This window comes from Myxocyprinus asiaticus, chromosome 20 (genome assembly GCF_019703515.2).
Source record: "Myxocyprinus asiaticus isolate MX2 ecotype Aquarium Trade chromosome 20, UBuf_Myxa_2, whole genome shotgun sequence".
NCBI classification, from domain to species: Eukaryota; Metazoa; Chordata; class Actinopteri; order Cypriniformes; family Catostomidae; genus Myxocyprinus; species Myxocyprinus asiaticus.
The window spans coordinates 5252462-5269735 of record NC_059363.1 but is presented as its reverse complement, the minus strand read 5'-3'; the positions used below and the strand labels follow the sequence as shown (position 1 = coordinate 5269735).

The window sequence follows — 17274 nt, the reverse complement described above, 5'->3', positions numbered from 1 at the left end:
TAACTGTATTCCACTACAGTTACAATTTAAATCATTGGTATTTAGAATACAGTTACATTCAAAAAGTATTTAGATTACTGAAGAGATTACTTTGCATTTTTATTGTCATTTGTTTCATTTAATATTTAGTCCTTTCAGATGGAAAACATTTATACATATAAATGATGTGATCCAAAGTGCATTTGAACAGTGAAACATTTTCTTATGATGTGTTACATTCATACGAGCAGACAGAGAAATAAGTTTGAAGTAAGTTTGGAGCAGAATAAATAGAAATAAACCTTGTGTAAATTGTCAGCTTTACGCTAAGCTAAAATGCTATTTCTAGACATTGCACATGCACGTTACCAGGCACGTTTATATTTTTTTTATTAAGAAAATTCACGTTGGATCATAATTTCTTTTTTTCTAGCAAGGCCTTTGATATTAGGGCAAAAATCGTATTCTTGATAATAATTTTTGTATTGTTTTCCTGTAAAAATATAAAAAAATCCTTAAAACAAGATCAGTTTGATTGATCTTGTTTTTGAAACAACACTGCATAAGATATTTAGGTTTTTCAGAGAATGTATTTTTAACATGTGTATTTTGTCTCACTGTACTGGCAGAGTTTTTATAGTCAAAACAAGTGAAAAAATCTACCAGTGCTGAAGAAGTAATCCAAAGTATTTAGAATACGTTACTGACCTTGAGTAATCTAACAGAATACATTACAAATTATATTTTACAGCATGTATTCTGTAATCTGTAGTGGAATACATTTCAAAAGTAACCCTCCCAACCCTGTGTATATATATATATATATATATATATATATATATATATATATATATATATATATATATATATATATATATATATATATATATATACTGTATATCCATCAATATCATTGCTTTAAATTTTAAATATCTTTAAAATACATTTCATAACAACGTTGTAACTGAAGACTACATGCAGTGTAAACTCCGCTAATTCACCAATTCAAACCAAGATATCCTTCTGAAGCACTATAAACTTTGTCACAGGAGAGGTTCCAACTGGCCTTGCATTCATAAAGAGTGTGTTTGTGTCTTTAGAACAGCAGGTGCTTTAAAATCCCATATTTCTAGATTGCACCGCATCAGTGACACAGTCCATCTGGAACGTTTAAAATGCAATTGTGAATTGTGTGATTTCAGAGTGATATGCAGTGAGAAAATTTTTTTTCAGTCGCATTGGAACCATCTTGAACAAGTTAAAGGAATGGTCCAAGAACAACCAATGGTTGTAGAGGTTGTGGAGAGGTGGCCTACACTCTTTTTCGAAGAACTGTTAATAATATTTAAAAAATACAAATAAATCTTTCTTCAAATGGGTTTAGATCACAGTAAATACTGTCTCCAATGTAGTGTTTATAAGTTTAATTAATGTAAAGACAATGGTATTGTTTGTGATGAACAGATCTGTGAGGAATTTTTCCGCATCACCAACAAAGACCTCCTGAGAATCTTCAGAGCAGCCGTGGACAGAACACACCTAAACTTCTGAAATTGTACTGTGGCAGAAAAGGAACTTTTGGGCAAGACATGGAAGAGCTCCTGGGAAGACTTGTTCAAAAGATTTAAAGGAATAGTTCACCCAAAAATGAAAATTCTCTCATTATTCACTTACCCTGATGCCATCCCATTAATTGATTGACTGGAGTTGTGTGAATTACATTTATGCTGCCTAAATATGCCTTTTGGACCATCAAATAGCCAGCAGCCTGATGGCACCTGTTTACTTACATTATAAGGACCTTCTAAAAATCTTAAATTTGTGTTCTGCTGAAGAAAGACAGTCATACACATCTGGGATGGCATCAGGTTAAGTGAATAATGAGAGAATTTTCATTTTTGGGTGAACTATTCCTTTAATGGATTGATTAGTTGAGCTGATGAATAGAACTGTTCAGTTTGTAGTCCACAAACCCAGAAGAGAATTTTCCATGGGTTCCCTCTGGATTTTCCTATGGGGTTTTATAAAGGGAGTTTTGGATTTATGAGTAAAATAAGGTCTGTGGAAAACATTACTTGATGATAAGTGGACGTTTTGTTCTACAACATATATTACACACTTTCATACATCAAACGTGAATTTCGAAGCCAGTTTGAATTGCATACTTTTTTTTTAAATCACTTCCAAATTCATATTTGAGGTATGACAGTGTGTAATATATGTTGTAGAACAAAACGTCCATGTATCGTCAAGTAGTGTTTAGCACAGACCTTATTTCAATCATAAATCCAAAACTCCCGTTTTAAAACCCCATAGGAAAATCCAGAGGGAACCCATGGCGAATTAGACTGAACTAAAACTAGGATGATACATGGCCTGCTCATAGTCTTAAACATTAAAACCCCACTTGCCTTTATTGTGGTTAAAAATGCGATCTTAACTTTTTGATTTTTATGCCCAAATATATTTTTTATTATGCTTGTCACAGCAAACTGAAGATAGGACAAATGGGGTGTCTATTGTCATTCTGTTTGTTTTGGAGGATTACACCACAACAACATCACCAATGGTGCAGAACATTGCTATTGTGTTACAGGAGAATGTTGTTCTGGAGCATCTCCCAGACCTCTTTTCTGCTTTGGCATAGCTTTTTGGCCTTCTCTATGCCCTGAAACATTTCCTGTCCTAAAAACCTCAAGAACACTTTTGATGACACAACAGAATGTCTTCATGGAGCTGTGGTCTGGATGCACCCAGCCTGTGCTTTCTCTTAAAAACAAACTGTTATTATAACTTAAATCAGAACAGTGTGGTGGCATACCTTTTTTGGCCTTCATTGTGTCAAACAAAGACCTCAAGTATGATGTGGATACAGGAGCTGTGCACTCGGCAATGTGCTTTCTCTTAAAAAATTTTAATTGATTTTACTGTAGAAACACTCTAATTACAGTGTTTAAATTTAACCTGGTTATTGGTTTTATTGTAGAAACACTACAACACTGCATTTTTTGCTCTTTGCAGTTAGTTGATTCTGAGTATCTATTACAGTGTCAACTCAAACTTAAATTAGATTTACCGACTTTTGTGTCTTGCAATCTTGTACATTCTTCTTTAACTGTTTTTACTGTTCTTTCCAATTGAAATTAATGTATAAAGTAACAAGGCCATGTTTGTCATTTGTAAATTGATTTAAAATGAGGAAAATATGGTGGCTTATAAAACTTTGTTTTACTAATTACATTTTTTACATTCACGAAACAGAAAAAAAAAAAACAACTGGTTAACGACAGTAATTCTAGATGTAGTTGTTGTGACAAGAATATCTTTATTGGCAGAGTAAGACAATCAACATTCCATGAACAAACAAATCCAAGTTGGCCAAATGAAGTATTATTAATTAGGACAATCTGAAAGCAATCGCTGAGACAACTAAAAAATCGTAATGCATCGTGTTGTGTTAAAATATTATGTTTTCTCAACAATTTATTTTTTACAGTGTAGCATATATTATTTTTATAACATTCATATCAGTGGTCGACTGATATATCGCAGAGGCCAATATTCTGACTTTTTCATTATCGGCATTGGCGATACATTTTTCACGTTTGGCCGTTTTTTTTCTTGAGGGTGCTGAAAATCACCTGCTTGCATGTGAAGTGACTGAGACATGTAAACGACCAGTCACGGTTCGTTTTGTTGTTACGTGCCATCGTTTAATACAATAACAGATTGGTGTGCAACAGTGTCATTTAAACTGTTTGCATATCAGAGCCGCGACAGACACGTTTGAGCTCATAATGTTAAAGTGCTTGCCTGTTTCATTCACCCTCTCTCTCCTCAACAGTTCCCTGTAACTTTTAACTGTCTTGTCTAATGAGAAAAAGCAAATATCAATAAAACTAATATCATATAGCATCTGCAAATATGCACATATCTCGTTTAAACAGATGTAATAAACCAACCTCACACAACTTCAGCAGATCCAGCATCCTGTGGAATGCTCATAAATCTTCCTCTGAAGCAAGTATTCTAACAGTCTCTCCGCAACAGTTCCCTCTAACTTTTCTAATGATAAAAGCCAAATATCAATAAAACTTCTATTATATACCATCTGCAAATGTGCAGATATATCATTTAAACAGATGTAATTCACAAACCTCTTGAAAATCCAGCATTTTCTTCCCGACGAGCCCTCATCTAACATCTTCCTCTGAAGCGCGTATTCTATCATCCAGAATCAAAACTTCAGGACCAAAAGTTCCTCTGATTGGGGGCCTGGGTGGCTCAGCAAGTATTTACACTGACTACCACCCCTGGAGTCACGAGTTTAAATCCAGGGTGTGCTGAGTGACTCCAGCCAGGTCTCCTAAGCAACCAAATTGGCCTGGTTGCTAGGGAGGGTAGAGTCAGATGAGGTAACCTCCTCGTGGTCGCGATTAGTGGTTCTCGCTCTCAATGGGGCACGTGGTAAGTTGTGTGTGGATCGCGGAGAGTAGCATGAGCCTCCACATGCTGTGGGTCTCCGCGGTGTCATGCACAACAAGCCACGTGATAAGATGCGCGGATTGACTGTCTCAGAAGCAGAGGCAACTGAGACTTGTCCTCCGCCACCCGGATTGAGACGAGTAACCACCACAAGGACCTACTAAGTAGTGGGAATTGGGCATTCCAAATTGGGAGAAAAGGGGATAAATATATTTTTAAAAAAGTTCCTCTGATTCGCAAATAATAACGGTAACTCAGTTACAATCCAAGCAGGCAATCCAGGCCGTTTATACTGTCAGGAGATTGAGGCTCACACTGGATCCGCATGAGCACATGATTGCAACTTCAAGGCTGCATCTGAAACCACGAAAATGCTGTCTCCGGAGGCTGTATACGGAGGTAGGATGAAAATGATGTGCTGTTCGGAGACCAGTTTCCTGAGTTCCATTAATTCAAAACAGATGTCTGTTAAGCCATTTACTGATTAGGCAGCAAGGTAGCAAGTCAGCTGCCAACGTTTTCGGATGCAGCCCAACATAAAAGCACTTCACATGTGCTATGAGTAAATGTCTTATTCACTATGCACTGTATGTACAATTGGTTTGAATCCATGGTTGCTGGACTACTGTATGTACTGTTATTTCCTTCCTAATATATCAACAATTTCTTCATGTGCAAATAAATTACAAAAATGTTATGACTAAACAGAAATCTGAAGAACTGCTATCTACTATTTAAAATACAGTATTATTTTTTAGTTTTGTGTGAAATTTTGTAAATATAGTGCTAAATAAAAATGTATTATTATTATTTAGCAATTTTATGTTTGTTATTTACTATATTAAATTGTTTGATATATCAGCATTGTATCGGCCTATTGGCCACCCTGCTCTCTATATATCAGCATCGGCCATTAAAAAACCCATATTGGTTGACCACTAGTTCATATACTATGGTATTACATGGTTTTGCAAAGTTTGTAAAGGTACCATGGTATCACAATTTAGAATCCATCCAATAACAATTTAGATTTGAAACAATGTTTTATAATTTTATATACATATAGTTATATTTAGTTATTATAGTTACAACTGGATGGATGGATGGATGGATGGATGATAGATAGATAGATAGATAGATAGATAGAGAGATAGATAGACAGATAGACAGATAGATCAATAAGTAGGCCTTATGGTATGGCTATTTACTATACAGTATAAAAAAATTTTTCATGGAATTTTCAGCAAAAAAAAAAACAAAACAAAAAAAACATTGTTTTGTATATTGTAAACATGATATAAAATTACTTGTATCATGATATCAAAATATTTTTTTCATACCACAGCCCACCCCTATGTGGTACAGTTGACAGATCCAATAATATTAACTTGTATTCATAACACAAGTTTACGGCCCTGATGAAAATCTTGATGTAATTACTTGCAGTATGCTCAACATGCCTTTGTGTTTTTGACACTATTTTAACCCGCCAAACAAAAAGCCCCGGCAGAGACACGGTGTAACTGAACTCAATAGCTGTGTTGGGCTCTTTGTTATTGACTGTATATAGTATCAAGTCTACACCTCTGTGCCAATCACACACAGGCCGGGCAACCGCGGTGTTGTGGCGCTGGGCCGCAGCAGGCTAAAGTTATAGTTGCACCGACTTTGTTGTGCTCCGGAGGGAGACCTCAGCTCAATTGATTCAGTCATTGGAATCCAGAAGTGGGTTGCGGTTGTGATTAGCTTTGGCCCGGGGTCTCAAGAGACCGCCTGGTGAATGACTTTCACATTGCTGCCTTTTTACCAGAGACACAGACGGCCGGCCCCAGATCTTCTTTCCCAGCCGAGCTCTTTAACAAAGATGAAGAAACACAACACCAAGCTAACTGCGCCTGCACTAGATTTCAGAAGTAATGTTAGACCGAATATGTCTAAAATATACACTGGCACACACTCACACAAAACAATGGGACCCACTTTATATTAGGTGGCCTTAACTACTATGTACTTAACCATTTGATACAATGTACTTATTATGTACATACATGTTGTTGCATTGTAATTACATTTAAAGTACTTGCATTTAATTACATTTGTAGTTACACAGTTAACTTGACCCCAACCCAACCCTTACCCCAAAACCTAATTCTAACCCCTAATCCTAACCCTACCCTTACTCCTAAACCTACCCGTACCTCAACATCAGTAGCAGCAAATGTGGGAATTTTGCAGAACAGCATGTAATTACACAGCAAATGCATAGTCTTGTATGTATTTAATGTTAGTACACAGTAGTTAAGGCCACCTAATATAAACTGTGACCAAACAATGATTTGTTAATTATTTATCTGGTGGCCTTTCTGACTGTTAATCTGTCTAAAGTTTCAGAAAAGGACAAATTTACCCATTTAGTTTTGAAACTAGTGATCTTAAACTATTTGCATCTAAAATTATCTCTGAATATCTTCTGCTTTTGAAAACAACAACAATTAACTTATAAGCAACAACTGCTTGCACATAATTTTCATCCATTTTAAGCACAAGTAAACATGAACAAACTCAATATATCAGCCAATAACATACAAAGCAAAGGCTTTTTGATGTTTATAGACTCAGCTCTCTTGTCCGAGGTTTGAGCTCCTTGATTTATGATTTTCAATCAAACAACTTGCAACAACCACTTTAATACTTCCAAAACACAACTGCCCACTTTCTGTAGCGTTCATCATGTCAAGCCATTCCGAATTAAGTCGGATATAAATCAGCCGAGAGCTTCGCCGTTCCCTGTTGGCCGACATTTAGATACATTTTTTACCATCATAAATGCTAAATCAGTTATTGCAAGTGCCGGAAGATGAGGAAAGAAGAATGCATTGATGGATGAAAAATGACTGTAGAAGGAAAGCAATCGGATATTGTCTTCACATTTTATCAACAAACTAAAAGCATCATAAAAGTCGAGCCATAGAATACAAACATCTTGCTGTAGCCTCGCAATTCCCATTACTTGCTGCTGTTTTGCTATTTCCAGCAATTATAAACCACCAAAAAGAGTCAAATTACCCCCAAAAGACCACCAAGACATCTTAGACAGATCTAAAACTTTAGTTGTAGATGCTATAATCAATTTTAGTCCTCTAAGTATCAACCATATAATCTTAATGTAGCCTCAGGATTCACAATTTGTGCCAATTTTACTATTGGATAATAATTCCTAAACAACTTCTAGCAATAAGTCACCCCAACAAAGCCTAATTACCTCCAAAAGACCACCAAAAATATATAATGCTATAATCAATTACAATCCTTTAAGCATTAACCGTATAACACTATGATCTTTAGGTAGCCTCGGAATTGTTACTCTGTTGTTCAGTTTTAACCATTTGCCAAAAATTCCCCAATAACCCACTCAAAAAAGCCCAATTACCTCAAAAAGACCACCAAAGATATCTTGCACAGATCTAAAACATCGTACATCACCATTCGACATCGTACAGTAGATCTTATAATCAATTTGAATCCTTTAAGTAGGCCTATTAACCCTACAAAACTATACTCTTAATGCAGCCTCAGAATTCAAATTTTTTGTTTCTCTTTTGCTATTGGTCAATTATTTCCAAACAACTTCCAGCAATAACATGCCCAAAAAAGCCCAATTGCCTCTAAAGGACCACCAAAGATGTCTTGTACAGGTCTAAAACTGTAGTCGTAGATGCTGATCAATTTTAATCCTTCAATATAGACGCATTCTGTGCCTTTCCATATGAGAGATGGATTTCCATTCTCAATGGTGTGGACTGCTCCTGCACAAATAGAAAAACACCATTTGATGGTCTGATGCTCAGACAGTATATAAAGCTAGTTGTAATGGCTGTTTGGATGCAAAGTGCAGCAGAGCAGCAGAATTTCATTTGTTACACAAACTTGGAAAGCATTTTGCTATCCTACCAAATATGTCTTGATGCGCTGAGGTTAGGTGACCTTCATTTTTGTGAAATATATATTATGTACTATGAGAAAATGCAACAAATATGAAATCAAGGTGATAGCAACGGCCCTCCACGACTCTTCCAGGACCTTCCAGGGAAATAGGATGGAATGAGTCTCTCATTTATCTTTCCGGACACTATTGGTTAGGTTTAGGGTACATTTTTAGGTTAGGGAGGTATGTTTTACTTATTAAAAGCTCCATCTAAAATTCACCTTAAAAACCTCTTCTGATTAAACCTCATTTCGTTCTGTTTTAGTGGCCCCTGCTGGACATTTCACTTTAAAACTGCAGCCAAACGTGTAATGAAGCACGTAATTTCAGCAAAAACGTTGAAATGCTCACGTAAATTTCATGAGACCAGGCTGGATTTTGCTGGATTCTACTGTCTATTTATTATTTTTTTTCCTTTTAGGCTGCTATGAAAGTATTCTTTGATTATCTTAAATGCACATAAAAGCGGCATAAACGATTTCAGAGATGTTTATCCAGAAATGTAAGCGTAAGCGTAGTTCTAGCAGAAAGATCTTGGGATTGATCCTATCAGGCATCTCATCCAATCAGAATACAGCCTCCAATTTATAAGCCTGCCAGCTGCCTCTCATTGTTCACATACTTCCTTGTTTTCAACCCCCCATCCCACCCCACCTCCACCAGTTTAGGTCCTGTCCAAGGTGGGGGTAAGCAACCCCACCGTCATCGCCTTCGGCAGGATCTGACGGTTCAAGCAGCATCGAGCGCTGAACCGTAGGACGGGGCTTATGCCAAATGATATAAGTATCTTTTAGTTCATATTATTCCATAATCTCAAGTCTTTTTGATAGAAATGTTAGAGTTTGTACAACTCACGATAAAGTTTACTTAAGATTTAAATTCATCTTTATTTTTTAATGCAATGAAAGTGAATGGTGACTCAGCATTCTGCATAACATCCTCTTCTGTGTTCCACAGAAGAAATTAAGCCATACAGGTTCGCAACTACATGATTTTGAGTAAATTATGATAGCATTTACATTTTTGGGTAAAATGTCCCATTAAAAGATCTTTAGATTACATATCAGGACAATTTTAGGACCTTTTCAAAGACTTTTTAAATTTGTATCTCACTTTGTGAAGGACCATATTGCTCAATTTACAAAATTAGCGAATCACTCTGACACGTTTGTCTACGGCAGGTATTAAAAAAATCAAGAGGCTGAAACTTGTGCAAATGATCATTTAGGGTTGAGGTAATTGCCTTCATCAGTGTAGAGAAAGACGGCAGAAGAGAAATGTCACTTTAGATTATCTTCTTGCCTCCTGAAGCAATAGATGACACTTGTTTAGAGACTAAATGCCAAAACCAATCAATTCCTTTTGTGACTCTTTGCCATGCTGCTGTAAAAAAGGCCATAGTTTTGGTCCCTCTAATTAAAGTAAATGCTATCTCCTTGGTAACCTCATTAATATTCTCATTGACTTGGTTATACATACAGTATGTGATATGATCGTTCAAAATTAGACGGAGTAGTATTATATCACCGGCAACAGTTAGAATGTCCATCACTTTAAAAAATAGTATTGTTAATTCAAGATTTCTAAATGCATTTTAAAGGGCCATATTCTATACATTTGAAACATTGTTTTCTCCTGAAATCCACTTATGAATGTTAATCAAGGTTTCTTGCACCAAATGAGTCATAATTTAGTTTTTGAAGACCATTTTTCACCCTCTCTCTGACCCTTAGAATTCAAACAGGCTGTTTTGCTATTGTTTCCTTCAGGGGGCATTCAAATCGTATGTGTTTTGCGCTGTTTTTCTCTGTAAACGTGCTAAACGGACACCTTTGACCGTTATGATGTGTCTCGTTGTTTGTGCAGTGTCTCGTGCGGGAACACCACGTATTTAGATGCTGTGTCAGGTTTAAATGAACTTTTAACAACAGAACTCGAGACACCTGCGTTCTGCTGCATCTAGCTTTTTGTTTTTTCAAGCAGAAGAACCCATTCAATCTGAATGGCCCAAAATATTGTTATATGTAAATGACCTCTTAAATGACTGGTTAATGCTTGTGGTTGTTACATTTATACTACGTAATATACCATTTCTGGAAGACTCGCTTTTGCAGCCTAGTTTAAAAAATGCACTTTGAACGATAGAGCATGTTTAAATAGTACATCAAACTCTTTCTTTAACACACGTTTCAGTAGAATAACACAAATGTACCTGCTGAAAAAAACAGCCTAAACTGGGTTTCTCCCAGCTTGGCCAAGCTCGTCTTTAGCTGGTTTATCTAATTTCCCAGCCTGGGCAAGCAGTTGTACACTGGTTTAGCTGCTCCAAGTCTGACCAGCTGACAAGTGCCCAAAGCATTCTGAAACCAGACCAGCCTGACCAGGGAGACCACACCTAAGCAAACCAGCATTGTTTTTCTTCAGCAAAACTGTGTCTAAAGCTCACCTGTTCATGCAAGAAAAACAACTCTTGGTGCAATCTATAAGACCTATGGCAATAACTACTACGAAAAGTGCCACTACAAACTGGATCATTGACTGGCTATGTTCAAATGAGCATTGTTAAGCGCAAGGTTACGTCTTCCAAGACTCAATAATTCCCTTCAAGGTCTGCTCGTACTCCCCTCTCAATCAGTACAATGGATTTGGTTCTGATGGGAATGTCCATTGCTTTCATTGCCCTCAAAGTACTGTCATTTGGCTGTTTGTTTGTCCCGAGTGCTGTGTTTGTGGTAAACGACTGAACTCTGAATGGAATTTGAACTATTAGACTGTTCTAAAGTTCATAAAGGTTTATCAATTACAACAAACAATATAACCAAAACAAAATGATAAAGCCTTATTTATACAATGGAAGAAGCCAAACTTTTTTTCTCCTGAACAAGCAAAAGCACTCTAGGTGAACGAGGCATGCATTTATACTACGCGCTGTGACGTTTTAAAATTAGTTTGTCAAGGGTGACGTCATGGAAGGTTGTCAACTCTTGGTGGACGAAAGAACCAACAAGTGAGCCAAAACAAAGTCTTTTTAGCAAGTCAGGTCACTCAACAGCCATCTTTGGAACGCTCCTGGCCAGCTATTTTTCTATGTAAACAAGCAGCATACAAGTGCAGCTCCTATCTAATTGAATGGGGAAAGACCGGAATCTCCAAAATGATTGGTCAAGATTACGATCAAAGAACATATTTCAAATCAGCAGTAAAATCAGTACTTCTTTTCCTCAGATTACACTAAAAAACTCAATTTTACCAGCTTGTTTAGCTTATGTGCATGTGCGTTCACGAGTTGATTGACAGGCGATATCTGTATCTAAAAGGTGATTGGCTCTTTTACCTGTAAGGCGGGACTTCCTTTCTACATCCATTGACCATTGGGCTTTCCAATTTCTATCATTCATTTTAATAGAAGTTCCCGTCTCTGCTAAATAGTCTCTGGCCAAAAGTGTAATAAATGCACAACAAAATGATGTGGTTGCTTTCGTAACCTTAAAACACTCATTTGTTTGGGAGAATATTTAACTCGCTTTTTGCACCACACAGTGGACATTTCACCTCAGAACTGCCGTGATACTTGTAATGAGCAACATAACATAATTTAGCAAAACTCTCGCCACAGTCACATTATTTTCATGAGATCAGACTGATTTTTTTGCCCGTTTTGTTGTCCACTTTGTCTCAATAAATCAATAAGAAAACACATAGGGCTGTGTCCATACAATAAAATATCGATATATTGCGATACTTTTTCTCACAATATTGTATCGATACTTCAGATCCATGTATCGTAATATTTATATTCAACTATTTGTGTGTTCATGTCATGTCCAGCATTTCAATAAAAAAGAAGCAGGTCGTCTAAATAAGTGCAAACCAGTATCGCTGCTCCATATCCGCATATTACGCAGTCTGCGTAGGGCACCAACTCCCTAGCTGGGCACCATCTTACTCTATGGTGGCACCAGAAACTCCCTCGGCTGCCCTTCCTTACACGTCATACATTATTCAAGGACCCAATAGCAGTCGTGGAACACAGACGATCGCCTAGCAGCTCGCACCACGTCAGATTATCGGTACAGTACCATTTTCGCACTTGTTCAACATATCTTTGTAAATACTTTTTAAAAGCACAAATTAGACATAAAACAACAAACATGTAATAAAACAATATACAGTATATAATATATGCAGTTTCAAGACATCATATTTATTGATGGAATACATGGACTTTGTATATTTTTCAAAAGCTAAAATGTGACCAAGATGATGAAAAACTAATAAAACATTTCAATTGATATTACTGTAATTTACCAAGTTAGAAGGCTGACATAATAACTGAAATATGCTCAAATGAATTGGAAATGAAAGCTTGTGAATCGGTATCGAATCTGTATCATGATATACACTATATTGCCAAAAGTATTCACTCACCCATCCAAATAATTGAATTCAGGTGTTCCAATCACTTCCATGGCCACAGGTGTATAAAATGAAGCACCTAGGCATGCAGACTGCTTCTACAAACATTTGTGAAAGAATGGGCCGCTCTCAGGAGCTCAGTGAATTCCAGCGTGGTACTGTGATAGGATGCCACCTGTGCAACAAGTCCAGTCGTGAAATTTCCTCACTACTAAATATTCCACAGTCAACTGTCAGTGGTATTATAACAAAGTGGAAGCAATTGGGAATGACAGCAACTCAGCCACGAAGTGGTAGACCACGTAAAATGACAGAGCGGGGTCAGCGGATGCTGAGGCACATAGTGCGCAGAGGTCGCCATCTTTCTGCAGAGTCAATCGCTACAGACCTCCAAAGTTCATGTGGCCTTCAGATTAGCTCAAGAACAGTGCGTAGAGAGCTTCATGGAATGGGTTTCATGGCCGAGCAGCTGCATCCAAGCCATACATCACCAAGTGCAATGCAAAGCGTCGGATGCAGTGGTGTAAAGCACGCCGCCACTGGACTCTAGAGCAGTGGAGATGCGTTCTCTGGAGTGACGAATCACGCTTCTCCATCTGGCAATCTGATGGATGAGTCTGGGTTTGGCGGTTGCCAGGAGAACGGTACTTGTCTGACTGCATTGTGCCAACTGTGAAGTTTGGTGGAGGAGGGATTATGGTGTGGGGTTGTTTTTTAGGAGCTGGGCTTGGCCCCTTAGTTCCAGTGAAAGGAACTCTGAATGCTTCAGCATACCAAGAGATTTTGGACAATTCCATGCTCCCAACTTTGTGGGAACAGTTTGGAGATGGCCCCTTCCTGTTCCAACATGACTGTGCACCAGTGCACAAAGCAAGGTCCATAAAGACATGGATGAGCGAGTTTGGTGTGGAAGAACTTGACTGGCCTGCACAGAGTCCTGACCTCAACCCGATAGAGCACCTTTGGGATGAATTAGAGTGAAGACTGCGAGCCAGGCCTTCTCGTCCAACATCAGTGTCTGACCTCACAAATGCGCTTCTGGAAGAATGGTCAAAAATGCCCATAAACACACTCCTAAACCTTGTGGAAAGCCTTCCCATAATAGTTGAAGCTGTTATAGCTGCAAAGGGTGGGCCGACGTCATATTAAACCCTATGGATTAAGAATGGGATGTCACTTAAGTTCATATGCATCTAAAAGCAGGTGAGCGAATACTTTTGGCAATATAGTGTATGTATCGCAATACGTGTCTTATCATGAAGAAGCCCTATTTGCACATCTCTTCTCAACAAACCACAAGATTTGAGGGATCTTGGTTTACTGTAAATCCCTAACCCTAAGTATGAGCAATAGCTTTGTACATATTGATTACATACAAACGCCCTGTAGATAATTATTATGCATACAATCATGAGGTCAATTTAAAAAAATTATAATACCTACAATTTAGGCAAGGTGAAACCCTGTGGATAACCCTTAATTATTTTCTGGAATGAACTTGTTCCTTGTGACCGCCTGTCTGGCAACGGCCTTGTAAACCCATCTTAAGGCTTTCTCGAAGGCCACTTTCACAGTGAATTGTCCCCTCTTGTCTTTTGACAATAACATAAAGTGGCAGACACTCTCATAATGCTCAGAATGCAATTCACTGAACACTTTCATAAAGACTGCTCTCTCTCTCTCTCTCTTAGCTAAAAGCAATTTAGATTCTTTTTCTTTTTGTTTAGCTTTAGAGCTTGCAAAGAAGGGTGTTATTTTAGACAGAAGGGGAAAGTGGCGTATCTGAGAGGGCGACAGAAAAAAATGTCAAATGTTTTCATAAATCATAGAGTCGCAACAACAGATAACAAGCATCAATTTAATAAAAATGCACACTTTTAGTTGACGGTAAATCCTAAATTGTAATATTCCATGTTGGTAGGATTTTTGTTCCATTTCGAAATTTCTCATTCTGACTGAAAACTCACAATTCTTCTAAATAGAAATAATTAACATAAAAGAAATGGTTAACCCCAAAAAATTTGAAAATTAAAATTTTCTCATCATTTACTCACCCTCATGCCCCATTTTTTTAATTGAACACAAAAATGAAAACTGAGAGTGAAAGATGTATAATGACTTAAATTTTGGTCTGTTCATCACACAAAGCTATCATATGGCTTCAAAACACTTGGAATATAGCACACCAGACGTATGGACGACTTTTATGTGATTTTATTGTGAATTTTTGTCCTTTTTTGAGCTTGACAATCAAATTCAGCATCCGTTTTTATTGTATGGAAAACAACTGCTTGGACATTATGCCTAAGATCTCCTTTTGTGCTTCATGGAAGAAAGAAAATATTACTAAATTGAAACGTTAATGATGACTTTTTTTTATTTTTGGGTGAACTTTACATTTAATCTAACTCTTCAGAGGAAAAAAGCTTGAAAATCTAAAAATGCAGACCAGATACATGGATTTTCCTCATGTTTGCTTGGGTTTGATAATCCCACAGGGTTTTTTCTTTTTATCTTCGAACAGGCGTGACATCTCAATGGTTTCTGATAGCCCTGCAGATGTGTGCAGTGTCAGAGGGGCTGTAAGCGTGTGATTGGCTGTTTAAAAGCACAAGGGTGACCTGACTGGCTGGACAAAGAGAGGTTGTCAGAGGAAAAGGTCACAGTGTTGCTTGTACAAAGTGCAACTCGTGTCAGAGCGCCAGAGAGAGAGATGAGGTGAGTCACAAGCTCACTGTGGAAACAAGCCATTTACTGACAGCAACACACACTGCACCTACATTTACACAAATATTAAAATCTATTGCAATTCAACTAAATCAAATAATAAATTTAATTCATTCCAAATATACAGACCAGAATATGTCCTTAATGTTTTCCCTCTTGCATGCATTCAGTTGAAACCTTTACTTACTAACACTCACTATGATAAAATGAGCATTTAAATTTAAGATCTTTCAATTTCAAAGGAGAGAAGAAATCAAGGAAATCCAATGACACTGTATTTTGGAATATCCATCTAACATATGTGCTCTTAAAGGAATAGTTCATCCCTAAATGAAAATTCTGTCATCATTTACATCATTTAAACACAAAAATGACAAAAATACGGACATACAATTATCATAAAGTAGTCTATTTGACTCGGTCCACTATATTTTAAGCCTTTTGAAGACATTCAATGTGTATGTCATTTTCATTTTGAGGTGAACTATTCCTTTAAAATCACATCCACAATCCTAAATATTTATTACACATTAAAATAACCGTCTACATTTAAGCAGTAAGCTCAAAATATGTGGATATAAACTCATTCATACATAACAAAACAATCAAAATAACAGCAAGCTTCTCATTACTCACAAACCAGCTCACTGATCATTCCAGACCATGCACTGGTCAGGGTGGTTCTGTGGTAAGCTGTTTTATATTATGTGGGCAGCAGATCTGTGTAGGGCCCATGGGGGCCTGCAGGGGCCCCTCTCTTAAGATAAGAGGGTGGGCTTGTCAGCGCTGATCTGCTGTCAGTGTGTAATTAAGAGGGCTGTGGAAAGCCACAAGCTCGCCGGATCTGTGCACCGCAGCAAATCCCGTTAGCTGTGAATAAACCCATTGGGGGCGGCACAGGTAAGCCACATGCAATGCGATTACATGGCAAAAGCAATGCCTGAAAAGCCAAATCGACAACACAAAACACCCTGCATTCCCTTTCGCACATTCTCACTGTGATGTGTGAGTCAAAAGAACAACATTGCGAGAAATAAATCTCCTTTGTTAGGACTAAATCTAACACTTATAAAATAAAAGCTATGAGACATTGTAAAATATACAATATAGGTACAGCTTTGGCATGAAACACCTGTCCACCAGCTATTGTGTATATCACTGCACAGCACTCATAGAGGCCAACTATTAACTTTAGGTTACATGTCAGGGACTACTATACAGTATATATATATGTATATTGTAATTGAAGGATGACACTTAATAAAATAACATTTAACATGACAATGTATGTCCTTAATATGTCTTTGTAATATTGAAGTAACCATTACATAGAAGCAAATAATAATACAATAAAAAATAAATAAAATAAAATAAAAAAGACACTCAAACTATACATTGTGTATACAGTCACTCCAGTCCACTAAGGCTGTAAAATTTATATTCGAATTTCAAATGTTTGTTGAATTTAAGATAAATATGCACATTTGGTTGCTAAAACTGTGCTTTAGAATATTTGATGTGTGCCAAGCAATGACAGTGACTTTAGACCATTCATGTTATTGTGCCTAAAAAGCTGTAATGCAACGAATGGAGTTTAACAGAACGTAGGTGTCTCAAGACACGTTTTAAGGTCGAAGTGCTTTTTAACAGGCAAACTGATCCAAAACGTGCATCTAACACTT

At 37.2% G+C, this 17274-nt stretch overlaps 1 protein-coding gene across 2 annotated transcripts in view; it reads right to left on the bottom strand.

Annotated features, from left to right (window-relative positions):
- The window catches only part of LOC127411510 (neuronal PAS domain-containing protein 3-like), a 400645-nt gene that overhangs the window by 256524 nt on the left and 126847 nt on the right, over positions 1-17274 (bottom strand). The window lies entirely within an intron of this gene.